The sequence below is a fragment of the Emydura macquarii genome, unplaced genomic scaffold (genome assembly GCF_026122565.2).
Source record: "Emydura macquarii macquarii isolate MOO-44397 ecotype Brisbane River unplaced genomic scaffold, CSIRO-AGI_Emac_v2 contig_1451, whole genome shotgun sequence".
Taxonomy (NCBI): Eukaryota; Metazoa; Chordata; order Testudines; family Chelidae; genus Emydura; species Emydura macquarii.
Genome location: NW_027131588.1, coordinates 13649672 through 13664533, shown reverse-complemented (window position 1 = coordinate 13664533; position 14862 = coordinate 13649672). Strand labels below are relative to the sequence as shown.

At 40.8% G+C, this 14862-nt stretch overlaps 1 long non-coding RNA gene across 1 annotated transcript in view; it reads left to right on the top strand.

The window, feature by feature from the left end:
- Nucleotides 1–635: 635 nt before the first annotated feature.
- The window catches only part of LOC137156403 (uncharacterized), a 38706-nt gene continuing 24479 nt past the window's right edge, over nt 636–14862 (top strand). Inside the window, exon 1 of the long non-coding RNA XR_010920758.1 lies at nt 636–696. This is a non-coding gene — a long non-coding RNA (uncharacterized lncRNA). The remainder of the gene's footprint in view (nt 697–14862) is intronic.

The window sequence follows — 14862 nt, the reverse complement described above, 5'->3', positions numbered from 1 at the left end:
GGGACATGGTGGAGTCTCCATTACTTAACATCTTTAAATCAAAACTTGATAGGTTTCTAAAAGATATGCTGTAGCTCCAAGAGAAGTGATGGACTTGTTGTAGAAATTACTCGGTGAGGTTCTTTGGCCTGTATTTTGCAGTTCAAACTGGATCGTGATGGTCCCTTCTGGCCTTAATATTGATGATTTTTCTCTAGCAGAAATTCCATTAGACTATTAGAATCCTTCAGATGGTCCCTACTGTTATCTGTTGATGTCTACTAGTCTTCATTGGTTTCTATTGAAGACCAATAAGTCCACTGCTCTGTTCCAAAACTTAGCTGGTAACTGGAACCAGGTAAATATTTTAAACTGGATTTCCACTCAGCTCTTGAAAGCATGTGTCCTAATTTATTGCTGAAGCTGCAGCTTCCACTGAGTCTAGGAAACCAATGTACACGAGACCCAGTAGATGATGGGTATGCTCTTGCAGGTGAATGATGAACAGTATATGTACTAGGATTTCTGCTTTTATTCAGTTAAAAAGGAGTGTTTCTACAGCCCATTTTTCAAATCCATCCCCCTGAATCTCATCCACATACCAGTTAAGTGCCTGTGTATTTCCTTATTTCTCAGTGATGAATAGCACCATGGAGACAACACAGCTGACCACCCACAAAGATCATCTATGGAATAATGAAGAGACAATACAGCCATGCAAGTATAACTGTGATGAATATTTTACTGAAGATCCAGACCTGCGGTAAATGAATAGGAGTGGGCTGGGAAGGCATCCGTTAGCATCTGGACCAAAAAACTTCATCCTAAATTGCTATTTTAATATTCTATTGCCTTCCTTGTAATGTATCCTATTAGCACAGAAATTAAATTACTAACTTTCAGTAGCCTGGTAGTACCTGTAAAATGGCTACATTGTTATGTTACAAGAGCATGAGTATGAGACATTACTAATATATGACAATGGAACAGTTGAGAAAGCTATTGTACCACCTACACTATATATCTTGCGCTTAAATGCATTAATAAGAATTATGACAATGAAGGAACTTGAGTAGCACTGCAATTGAATGGTTGTAGGGGAGCATTTTTATGGGTTTCTCATTCATGAGGAAGTGAAAGACTCTGACATTCCTGTACAAGAGTATTTCAGAATAACATAGATATAACTTCCTTTGCTAGGTTGGTTTTCATGCAATGTTTCGAAGGGTGTAAAAATGCAATAGTACAATGCTCCCACTTTGTACGTGTACAGTCTTACATCTGTGTATAAGGGAGTAGAGAATGAAGTCTGTAATTCATAGTCCAAGCAAATGAAACAGGCTACCTCAATACCACTACTAAGAAGAACTGGATTCTGCCAGTCATAGGTAGAACAGATTTGTCAATTTAGCAATTTTGATTAACGTGCTAAAGTTAAAAAAACAAACAAACAAATGGAGGGAAAAAAACCCCAAACAAACAGAAAACAGAGATTTAGTCAGTATGAACACTTACGGGCATGCACACTTTTAAAAGCAGTTACTTCTGTATCTCTTAGCCAAAAAGCCATCAGGCTATATAGTTAGTGAGCAATTTCACATGTTGAAGCAAAAATGTGCTTTTGCACTTTTATCTTCGGGGTGTAAATGTGGCTCACAGAGATGTTGAGCTAATTCATTAATGTAGTGTTCTGCCAGCATTTTTTTTAGCTGTCTAGAAATGTACTTTTATATTAAATCTTTCTTTATAGAATATGCCTAATAATTCATAATCAAAACACGTGTTACAAACGTCCCTCCCTCCACCCACTCGTAGGACGGGGGTTTTTTTTCACTGCTTTGCGCCTTCTGTAGTCCTGGTCATGTTGTTACATCTCTGCAAAGTAACTCTAAAACTCTATAGGCTGATTTGCCTAGGATGAAGAAAAGCAAACTAATGAGTGAGTGCTCAAGTGCTAGGGCAGGAAATAATATTGAGAAACGAGATACATAATGCATCCTGTGTAAGTACCAGCAGGTAACTGTTCCTTGCTTCCCAATGACCCAAGTGAAACCAGAGGTCAGACTAGGGGGAAGGTGGTGGTATTCTTCCAAGCTCCCTCCACAAAATAAATTCCATGTGCGGGAGACATCATTCACAGTACATTGTGCAGATATTCAAAAGGTGATTATACATACGCTTTGGGGTCTTGGGGCTTGGCTCCCTCTTCATCTGTGGGCATAACCGGACCAGACTGCACAATCCCTTCACCACTGTGAGCATGTGGCGGGCCCTGGGATACATGGTGCTGTCTGCACTGCAATAAAAAACCCATGTCACGGAGTCTGAGTCCAGGCCAATTGACTCAAACTGCAGAGCTGAAAATTGTGGGGTAGGTGCTCGGCCTGGAAGCCTGGCTCTGAGACCCACCCCCATTCACGGGGTTTTTGAGCCTGAGCCCGAACATCTACATTGCAATTGTTAGCCTTGCAACTCAAGTCACAAGCCCAAGTCACTGGATCCAGGCCAGCTGCAGCCGTGGCCGCGGTCTCTCATTTCTGGGTTGGTGCACCCTCCGAGTCGGTCTCTCTGGTGCTCCTTTCATTGGTGGTTTGGCTTTGCATCACCTCTGACTCTGTAGTTTAAAGGCAGAGCCCTATCTAGCCCTGTATTAACATTAGGATCAGGAGGAAAACAACAGGACTGAAGAAAAAAATAATTGTGGAGCCTTTGACTGCAGTGTGCTTTCCGTGTTTTTTTTTTAATTGTTAAAATACACTGTAATGGACTATGTTTTTGTGGAATATTTTCACTTTTCGAGACCTTGAACAAGAAGCTAACTGTCTGGTGTGTCGATTGCACGAGCTAGCTTTGTGTGCCAATTCTCTGAACCTTTACTTCTATGGTAAATGAGCTTTGTTAGCGCTCTAACTCTTCTCCCATGAGGAGATACTTCACTAATCTAACATTAAATTGGATTTTGAATTCCATCATCTACACAGCAAAAGTTAATTTTGGAATATAATTTAATTACAGTGGTAGGGTACACATGAGCATTTTGTAATGCATAATGAATGTGATATAAGTTTTATCTACAAAAGGTTCCTGTTGCGTTGCAAAATTTATTTACCAAAATTTAGTGGGAGGAGGGAAAGGGAGAGAATAAATTGATTAACTTATTAAAGCAAAATGAATGGGGACAAGCAACCAGTGGCTGTGCCCATAACAAAGCAAGAAGAAATTGGTTGTCTTTAAGCTGCTTAGCCTAGTGTAATACAGGACTCTGTGAAGTGCCATGATGTAGTGCTCTCAAGTGGTGAGAAGAAACAGGACTCGTCTGTAACAAATATAAAGATAACTGCTGATTAAGGCCCAGTTCAACAAAGCACTTCAGCGCTTGCTTAAGTCTGCCACCGTTCAGCAAAGCACATCAGTGGGACTTAAGGATTTCAGCCAGATAGGAGGCCATAGCGCATCATGGAAGATAGTCTAATCAGGGAGTCCAGCCCCTAGCAGCACATGGGGGCATGAAGCACTCAAACTTCACCTCACATAGGCACTGTGGTAGACTGGGGCCCTCACAGATTTATTTTAAAGCAATTTAAATGATTTTTTTTACATTTTATTTTTCCTGATGGCGAAATTTTAAAAATATTCAGCAAGAAAAATTTAGATCTCCCAGAGACCACATTTTCTGTTGGAGGAAAAAAAAATCGTGAGTGAAAATTCTCTACTAGGCATCTTACTGATCTTCCAGCTGACCTGGCTGGCTAAATAGCAGCATTGTCCAAGAAACCTTTTTTTGTCTTCACTTGGCTAAAGGTCTGTGACCTTTACTTCTCAAGTTATTTATACTTTTGTCTCCTCAGGGCTGGGTTACTAAAAAAATCAGGGAAACTGCAGCCTGTGCAGAATCCAGCTGACTGCTTACTTGGGGGTGTTTCCTGTGGGGTAACTTTGGGATTCTCTGTGCTGGTTGCCAATTTCTGAGCTCAATTTAAGGTGTTGGTGTTTCAATATAAAGCAGTAAATGGCTTTGAAGTATGACCTGCCTTTCCTTTGCCTGCTTGCCTCCTAATTTGAGACTACAGCATTTGGGATGAGATGAGGTGATCCTTGAGTTTGGAACCTACATCTCTCACAAGTCCAACAAACAAAATCTGTTGACTTTTTAGGTATTCTGCAAGGGCTATCATTTCCCCCAGGCTTCTGAGAAGGGGGTTAATTAGTGAGTGACTATGGGACGTTTTTACAATGGGTGTTTATTATTCCCAACTGCTTGATGGGGGAGGAGTCCATAATCTATCACTGATTTGTTTGGATAGTTTTTCATTGTATAGAAGCATTGGTCATTAGTTGGGTGCATTTTTATTAATCCATAGAAACAATAGAATCCTAGGACCATAGAGTTAGAAGGGGCCACAATGGTCAAACTCCCTGCCAAGATGCAGCATTTGTTGTGTCTAAAGTCAGATGACAAGCTAGTCTCTTTTCGAAAAACTCCAGTGAAGGAGATTCCATGACTACCCTTGGCAGTTTGTTGCATTGTCCCATTGCTTTTACACACCGCCTCGCTTCAAAGTGAACCACGTTTAAAATACATAGCAAAAGTTATTCTGCTCTTTGACCAAACTGCTCTTGCTACTGAATGATAAACATAACCGAAGCGTATATTTCATGCTGCAAAAGAAATGATGAAGTTGTTAGTCTGCATTCCCATAACATCTACCAAAGTAAAATCTTTCTGGCATTGCTCCCTACAAAACAGGCTGGTGTAAACTGCCATAGCTCCATTAATTTCATTGTATTCTTCACTGGCTTTTGAAGTATCTGCGTTAGGGCCCATTCATGCTCCCATTGACTTTAGCGTGTAAGTGTTTTAAGGGTACTTGGAACCTTGCAGGATCGGTCCCTTCATTAAGCTTACTGCGTGATACTGTGGTCTGGAGACTTGGCATTCCATACTTACAGAATGACACTAATTTGACGCAGAATCCATTATGATATTTAAATAGGGCTATTGTTGGCAGGACAAATGAAAATGAAGACAAGCAAAGGAGCAGACATTGCTATAAGCTTGTTTTTATTGCCAAGTTATCATTGGACAGATTCATCTACAAGTAGCGCTTTTTACCATCTTCTGATAATGCATTTTTATAATCCGCTTGATTAACTCAGCATTTCATAACCTGTGTATTGAATTTTGATAAATGGATTAAAAGCCAGCAAATGGTGACAGGTGATTCCTTTCTTCCCATGCTCTCTCTCCAAGGCTAGATATTTTTTTCCTAGAAAAATATCCTGCAAGCATGTCCCAGGGGGAGACACTCCGTTTTTTTTTCTTTTTAATTGATAGATATTAAAGATTTGTTGTACGCAGTGGTGGGCCCAGGATATTAGAGAGACAAGGTGGGTCAGGTAATATCTTTTATTAGACCAACTTCTCTAGGTGAGAGAGATGAGCTTACTCAGAGCTCTGTTATTTACATGCATACTCAGAATTCTGTGTGAGCTTGGAAGCTTGTCCCTCTCACCAACAAAAGTTGGTCTAATAAAAGATATTAGTCGCCCACCCTGTCTCTCTGATACTAAAGATTGATCAGTGGCTGCATCTGTGATAAAATAGTTATTAGGAACAGATTATGATCCCCTTACTACATAAGGAGTCTCATAGATTTCAATGGTTTACTTGTGGTGCAAGTTTTGATATATTTACATGCGTACAAACGCCTGTGAAGACAGTATTAAATTGATTGGTTTATTTTAAGTCAATAAGAAATTAATCTAAAACAGGTTCAAACCAATGTAATAAGATCAACACAGAAATTTTGTACTAAATAACTTTTTAAAGTACATCCCTGGCAGATGTAACCCAACCAGGGAAGGTCGGCCCATGAAGGAGACTGGGAGTATGAGGCAGCTTCATTTTCTTTAAAAAAATTTGTTGTCTGATGAAAAATTTCAGGTTTTTGGTTGAAATGTTTAAGTTTTTCATGAGGCATTTTCTTCTGATGAGCTCTAATTGAGTCCTACCTGCTTGTTTTGGTGACAATATGATTTTACTGCTTTTTCTTGTAAGCACTACGTGGCTTGCACAGAGTGATCTGGGTTCTATTAAATTCTGTTGATGATGCATAGGAAGGTTTACTGATCAGTTACCTCCATGTAAACCCATCGACACTGACTGCACAAGTGCCAGTGAGGGCATAACCTGAAGAGCTGAGTTTGCTCAGACCTCATCGAGGGCATAATTTTACCTGAAGGAAACTTTGTAACAGGAGATCTAAAATGACTTAGTTTAACTCTCCGAACTCAAGCTGAGTTTTCATGCTTAGAAAATGAAAAAGCAAAAACAAAACCATTTCTGAGATGCCATTTTGATCATTTCTCAGAGTAGAAGAAATGCGTTTTCTCTGATTCACTTGTCAGAATGCAACAGTTCATCACAGCAAAGGTGAAATAGAACTCGCTGCAGATGGCGCCTACTAAATCATTTGGCACTCTACTCACATCTGAAAACATCAGCTGTATTCAGTTCTTTAATGGTTGTTATTATGTCAGTGTCTATAAAAATGTATACAAGTCATTTATGGTTAAACTGATCAGTAGGGGAACTTCAAAACCCTATAAAAGGTGTTTTATAGCATCGCCCACCCTGGTGGAACACAATGTTTCTTGGATAGGAGTGTGGAAATAAAAAAGGTCAGAATCCTTGTAGAAGTGCAGAGAATTCAAGCAGCTCATGACGACAAAGAATTAAAACTGTGGTCTGTAGTCAGCAAGGAAAAGCCAAGCGATACCAGCAAGCAAAACTATTTCAATCAAGATGCAATTGCTGAAACCTTAAAAAGGATGATTGCCGCTCTTTTATTTCTGGTGAATTGAGCCCTAGAGGTTAGCCCTGACAAGAAAAAGTTCTTTGCTTTCTTCATTTCTTTTAGATTTCATTTATCAAAAGGCTGACAAAACAATAAAACTAAATTAAAAGAATCCTTTCCGTTCCCCCTTACTACTCCTCCCCCCCAGGACAAACAAACAAAAAGCCCACACATCTTGATTCTGATGGTAGTTGTATTTCTTCATGACAAATCTCACTTGTAACCAGTGGTAATGATTTACCTTATTTGAGAAGAGCCAAGATTTGGGTCATTAGGTCTCATCCTACCCCTGCTATCTGGTGTGTGTTTTGTTTCTGAAAATACATTAGAAGAACATTACTAGGGTTGAAAAGTCCAGCACTCAAAAGTCGGAATTCAATCGTCTTACATGTATGATGATGGTCTTTAAATGCTTAATCACATACTGCAGCTTCTGTCACCCTCCGAGGATATGTTTGCACGGCGATCAGAGGTGTGGTTGTGGCATGTGTAGATATACGCGAGAGAGCTTTGATCCAGCCATCATATGTACTGTTAGCAATGAAGCCGTGGTAACATGGGCTCCAGTACAGGCTAGCTTCCTGAATAATTACCCAGGGTCCTGGGCAGGCTTGTACAGGTCTTGCTACCACAGCATCACTGCTCTCAGTAGGCGAGCTACCGAGAGTAAAGTTAGCACAAATATGTCTGGGAGGGTGCAATCACAAATCCCAATTGCAGAGTAGACAAACCTTGAGTCTGCAGGGGACTGTCAGAAAACATGGAGTCCAGCCACCTCTAACCCTATCTCTGTGCTGAGTGTAAGGATGCTGGGTGGGATTTTCCAAAATGTGTTAATTTCAATGGGATTTGTGCTCCCCATTCATTTAGGAGGTTTTGAAAATGTCGCTCACTATAAGGAAAGGGCATGAACAGAGCAAGGTTTCCTGCAATATCTCCAATATGCAGTGTGATTCGGTTTTACATGTGGGAGAATGTGTCACATGTTCTTATAATCCAGTTAGATAGCTTTAAGAAAGGTAGTTAGCTAACTAACGAGTAACTCAGAAAAGTACGGTGATATTTGCTGATGATGATCTTCTGATGTCCTAATCCGGTTATTTCATGTCTGCAAAAAGATTAATAAAAATTAAACAAAATGATGGTGATGTGCATATCTATTCCACCTTCTAAACGAGAAGCAAAACATTAATCACCTTTCAAAGGAAACAAACTCTCTTCTGCATTGCAAGCCACACATCTGATAATCTCTTCCTGGGCATGGTAGACTGGTTTGAATAATTGCTATTATTGGAGGAATTCCCTGGGTAATGATCTGCTTTACAGGCAGCTCGGACTAGATAGAATACCTGCCAAACACTGAGTTTTGTTGATGGCCTGCTACAAAGACAGGTGATGAGCACAACACGTTTACCTTCCTTGGATCTGAACAGTTACGGTGAGGAGAAGTCCTGATGATGACTTACCCTCTAAGAAAGTAGGAATGTCATTCAATTAAACGAAAAAGTGATTCAAAACTGATGCAAGGAAAATACTTTTGTCACACGAGAAATTAAACTGTAGAATTTAATGCCACAGGATGGTGCGGCCAAAAAGTTAGTTTTAGATTCAAAGGGATAGGACATTTATATGGATAACGAGACTATCCAGAGTTGTTGTACTTAATGCTAGCATTTTAAATTGATATTTAACTTCATGCTAAACTAATCTCAAGGGTTTAAGAGGTGTCTTCGTCTGAGGTGTCTGGCACTGGTATCTGTCCAAAGACATGACACTGGACTAGATGGACTTCAGATCTAACCCAGGACGGCTATCCACCAAAGCACCTGCCATCCAAGTTATTGGTTTAGGTGTATTATCATCCCCATTTTACATAAGTGGGTGAATCACACACAGGTTAAGTGACTTGCCCAAATTCACATGGTAAAATCTGTGGGAAAGCCAGGAATTGACCCCAGATCTCCTGAATTCAAGTTCAATGCCTTAACCACAAGATGACTCCTTTTGCAGTCTCCTCTAGCTTTGACAATACAATTCCCTTACTGACAGTGTTGCTGAAATGAACTGGTAATTGTATTTTTCTCCAAGGATATTGGAAAAGGGGTAAAACAGGACACCCCTGTTAGCATTCTCCTCTTAGTATACAGTTTCAATCATCCAGTCAGGGAGGAGAAATAATACCTTGTGACTTAGGTGACCACCTATACAAGAAGAATAAAAATAGTGAATAGCCAAATTCAAAAACCTATACCCTGAACATTATTGTTCCAAACCAGCTTATGCTTAAGAATAATACATCTATCACAAAGAATTAGGATTGATTTCTAAAGTAAAAAAGGGACTGAACTAATAACAAACACATCTCATTGTTTCCTGGTGCTGCCCCATCAGTTTGTCAGTATCCATTTCTTTTCTTCTACTTGCCTTGTAAGCCTATAGGGACAGGGACTTTCTTTTTGTTCGACACCTAATTCAATGGGGGCCAGTGCTATGATAATACAAGTAAATAATAAATGTTCCTAATGCAGTGTTCAACCAGAACTACCTTTAATTATAGAAATGTGAATGTATATGAAATTTCAGAAATGTTGCTGAATGCTCTAAATGGCTTTGTTTTGTCATTATATCAGAACACGTTTGAGCAGAGGGAGAAAGCTCTATTCTTTACTTCTGCCTCTTAAATTAAAAAAAAATCAGTGTGGGAGGGTTTTGTTAACAAGCTAGGTGCCAGAGCCAAGCAATAGATATAAGTTGTTTTTTTTGCTTGAAATCAAAAGGAACGTAATTAAGGATTGAAAAAGAAATTCACGTGGAATATTTGCCACAATGGCTATTTCACTTGTAGTACATTCAATTGCTTTAAAATATTCTTTATATGTTCAACAGCTCAGCTCTCTCTGCATATGTGAGCAGACCTGTCTGATTCTTTCACCTTAGAAATCTTAGAGATTTGTGTTTCTCTCTGTGGACTGTAGAATGTATTTAAAGATATATGCTCCTGACATTTCTTATCTCTGTAACTGGAAAGCATGTTAGGGCTAGATATTCCATATTTCTCTCTGCAAGTTTTCCTGTGCTGAAAGCAGACATGTATCAATATTTGCAAACTGCTGCATTTATAATCCAGGTGAATGATTATTATTTATTGTTTGCTAGGTGCAACAGTGTGCAGTGCCTGGTAGAAAAATTCCATGGGGCTGAAGGGTGGACAGAACTGGGGAACCTTGCTACTGAGGTGGTCTTTCCTTGCTTGCCCTAAAGGCCTCTGAATGAAACTGTAATGCCTCTTGTTTTCTGTGTAGGACTCAGGTTGACTAGCACATCACACCCAGAATCTACCAGCTTTCTAGGTGCTGTCCCTGTACGCAGAGCTCGTCATTTTTCTTCTCAGAGATCAGTGTGAGCTGCCAGAATACTCACACGCGCTCTCTCTCTCTCTCTGGGTGAGTCTACACTTCAAGCTGGAGGTGTTCTTTCCAGCTGAAGGGGACATACCCATGCTATGATTGATCAAACTAGGACACTAGAGTGTAGGCGTGGCAGTACACGTGGTGAGAGGGGCTAGATGCCCTGAGTATGCGATGGGCACTCTTGTTTTCTTATTTCTAGTTTTCTTGTTCCGTTTAATCTAAGTGTCGTGTGCTCAAGACCGACCGTGGAGCATGGGATAGAGTGTGGACCACTCACAGACCTCGACTGGGTTAATATGGGCCCGAGACGCCAACTATGGCATCGGTCTGCACCTGGAGGAGAGTCAGGGCTGACAACCTCTAACTGATGAGGAAGAGCAGCTGGGCAGGAGCAGGCTGGGCTGGGATATAATCAGGAAGCGGTGAGCAAGCGAAGGCTGCCAGGAGAGTGCCTGCAGTCACACTCTGGGAGCAAAGGGGTGGGAAGGAGACAACCCAAGAGGGAGAATAAGCCTTGGGATCCTAGCTTTGGAAGAAGGGTGAACCCCAAAGGAATTGAGGAAAGAAAGCCTGGGAGGGTTGAGCAGGAAGAAGCCCAGGGAAACATCAGCAAGGAGGGAGTAGGACTGAGCTGACCTTGGCTGCTTGTTATAGGGTTCCTGCCTGGAACCGAGTGAAGGGGGTGGGCTGTGTTCCCTACCAGACACAGGATTGTGGGAGATGCCAACCAGGTGGCTGGTCCGGAGGGACTTTGTAAGCCCTCTAACTCCTTACATATGCTAAGAATAAAATGGACTCTTCCTTCAGCATATTTCCATCAAGGCAATTATAATTTGCATCCTTCTAGAGTGCTTTATATGCATAGGGTGTGATCGCAAAGTCCTTCCTCCATGCGACTCTCCTCGGCTTTGGTGGAAGCTTTACCTGAGAACGGACTGCAGGATTGTGTCCACTATGTACTTCACAGAAGGCTATCAGATCTAGATGCGAGCCATTTTATGAGTGTATATTACTGGTGGGGAATTAATAACAGTGTAAAATAATATTAACATCTCTAGATTCTGTACTGTTCTAGTCAGTACCTTTTCACTCTAGACATTTGTTGTACCTTGCTGTATTTCCATCACTGTAGTTTGACCTTTAAAAGCTTTTCGAATGCTATTGAGGGATGGTGGAGCCAGCTGATAAGCAGAAGATAGATAGTCCAATCTTAGCCTTCAGTGCACAATGCATCACCTCTGTTTAACCTGGCTTAGTTTAGGTGTCACTTTTTTAATATCCACCATCGCTGATGTAAAACAATTTTATGAAAGATGTTTTTAAAAAACATGTGGTATCAGAAAAGGCCAGACCTCTGAATTTATATCCTTGTTATGATTTACTCATCAGGGGTTTCCATAACAGTTCTAAAGCTGATGTTTTCTTGAATTAAAATGCCAAGGTATAAAATATATGTTCATTTCACAATGCTAATTGGCACATGCGGCATATGTTACACTGACATTCAATTGGGCTACTACTGAATAATAGAAATGTTTGACCAGGTAGCAGTCTGAGGATGAATGGGGGAAGCACATACACCAGGCCTGAATATACAAATCTTCACCATGGACGAATCAGAACAGGAGTATAAAGTTCACTGCGGTCTGCTCAGACTCAGGGGGAGCTGCGTGAATTAATAGGAGAGAGAAGGGAACTGATGTTCCTTTTGCTATATATCTACCATGTAGGACACTTGGTTTCTGTATGTTTCAAAGATGTCATATATGCACATGGCAGTTGATAAATAAAGAACATTAATCTGGGGAAGCTAAACTATCTACAAACATGTTCAAGGAAACCTGAGGGCCAAATTCAGAAGTGAGATTTTCAGAAATTCTTTGTGTTTACCATTAGACATTCCTCTGGCCCCTGGAAAGTTTTATATTTTACCATGTTAGACTCTCTCGATTGTGACTCAGTCTCAGATCCTCTCATATTAGCCCCATTTTACAGATGGGGGACTACAGATTAAGTGACATGCCCAAGGTCACACAGGGAGCCTGGGGCAAAGTTAGAAATTGAACTCAGATCTGCAGAGTCCCAGTCCAATGCTTTAGCCAGAAGACCCTCCTTTTTTTCCCTCCCCTTTTCTCTCCCCCCCCCCCCTTGTTTCCCATGGCAAAAGGCCCAAAGCAGTGCATAGAATGGAACTTCTAGTTTTGTGCCCCATTTGTTGCATACCATATTGTCATCTGAGAGGTGCTTTCAGAAAATTCCAAAGGCCGTGCATGCCAATAGAGCCAGAAGACCAAGATACCTTAGTAGCCCAGAGAGGCAGCTACATTTTCCAAATTCTATCCCCACCCAAGCTCACTTCTGAAAATTCCAAAGATCTTAAGGGCTGCCCATACTGACCGCTTACCTTCGTATGCTTCATGAGCGTCCACTTGGAAAATCACGCTGCAAAACAAGACCTTACAATAAAAGGCATGGAAAATAATTACCATTACACCTCTTGGAGAAAGTAATTCGTTCAGTCACAGAGCATAATAATGTCACCTGCTGCTCTGCTGTTGCGATCCTTGAACTGCTTTCACCGCACAGGGGGAAGAATGAAAGGTAATTGAAAGCACAGCATATTCTGATTAGTAAGATGATGCTTCAGCACCACTAGACTAGATCAATAGCTGAGTCCACAGATAGGCTAGTTTTATGAGGTCTTTACAATTATATATATATAAAAGGCAATGCGGCATCAAAATCCTCTAAAACCACAAATGTGTCTTGTTAATGATTGCCTTTCCCTCTTTTCTTCTCTTCTATTTCAGGCAATTTACTGTAGGAAGCTCTTATTTTCTTTTACAAAAGTTTAGGTAAGGGACATCAAAATATGGATTTGAGAATGTTTGTTTATTTCTACCTCTGATTTTAAAGGGAGGTAGAATATATAGAAGAAGAGATCCTTCACACCTGCCAACCTTTCCTGATGTCAGTTTGTAGAGGCACTGACAAACAGCAGTATTAGGTATGCACAGATTTTTTGGAAAATCTCACACACCTTGAGGAAGGAGGCTGATGCTGATTATTCCTAGATTGATTATATTTGATGGGGAAGAAGTAAGATGTTGAACAATGGGTGTGTGATACCATAAAATTCAAGATGACTGAAAGTGCTAACAGGCTTACTGTGCCCTTAGCAAAGTAGAGTAGTTTCATTCATAGGAAAATCAAAAAGCTGAATGAGTGCAAATTTGAGTACTATCTTGTGCTGAAGATGTAAAAAAGGAAGGAATGTTCATACTGAAATTGCATATTCCTATTATTATTTATTACTTCTATTACCATAGCAGCTGACCAAATGTGTATGGGATAACAGGAAACTAACACTGAATATGAAGATACAGGTCTACCAGATGTGTATTCTGAGAATGCTGTTGTACGGGGTGAGACCTAGACCACCCACCTTCCACAACTACTGTCTTTACTGTATTCTAAATTTCAAGTGGAAAACCAGAGTTCCTGATGCTGACGTTGCAACTTGGAAAAGCAAATCTGCCAAGTTTAACCTCTATTCTCAAACACAGTTGTCTCTGTTGGCTTGGTCATCTGCACCAGATGGACACTGGCTGTGTTCCAAAGGATCTCCTGTGTGGAAAGCTTGCTCCAAGACACTGAGCCAACTCAGGCTCAAGGACATTTGCGAGAGGGACTTGAACACTTTCAACGCAGACACAGCGAAGTGGGAAGATGCAGCTAGCAATGGGCCACACTGCTAGTCTGTGCTGCACCAGAGAGTCCAAGAGGTGGTCCAAGAGAGAGAGGAGAATGAAGAGGAAAGCACAGCAGATCTGAAGGGCTAGTAGTTCACTGGCTTTGTGTTCTGGCATGGTACGCCATGCCTGCACTATTTGTGACAAGGATTGTCACTTGCGAATTTGGACTTTTTAGCCACTCATCAGGCTGCAGCATGATGTGCAGCAACTGAACTGCTTTGGGCCTTCACCCACCCTCTTTCAAAATGACTAGTTGCTGACTACTACGGCATGAAGGAGCTCTAGTTGCGAACCAGGACTCTGTTGTGCTAGAAAATGTACAGACATAATAATAAGACAGTCCCTGTCATATCTTACATTTGGCACAAACATGAGTTCATTTTTACCCTTCAAACATTGTATTTCCCCAATGAGCACTGCTATGCTTTGATATGTATTAGCCCTTGTATGTGGCAGTCACTGGTAGCCAGTTCAATGTGAGGTAAACTCGTTTTTAGCCTTAAATTCCAAAGTAGGAGAAAGCACTGCAGATCCAGGCCCATGTCGGTGTCACAGGCTTTTATTGAAATGTTCTCAATGTAAATATAGGTATGTTTCAAAAGGCTTCTTTGTAATATAAAATATCCTGAGTGGTTAGGCCTGCAATGATTATACTGAGAGTTGTCCCATGTTGTAAATCATATCTCAAGGTTTCTGACCAGGCATTTTGTTTAGAATCAATAATTGATACAGCACCTTTCCTCTCTGAGTATCAGGGACCACTCATTGCTTTGTTGTGCATCCCAGACAGACCCTCTCCAAAAAGTGGATCATCTCGGCAATTATTCAGCAGTTTATCTCAGCAGTTTGGAAATTCATAAG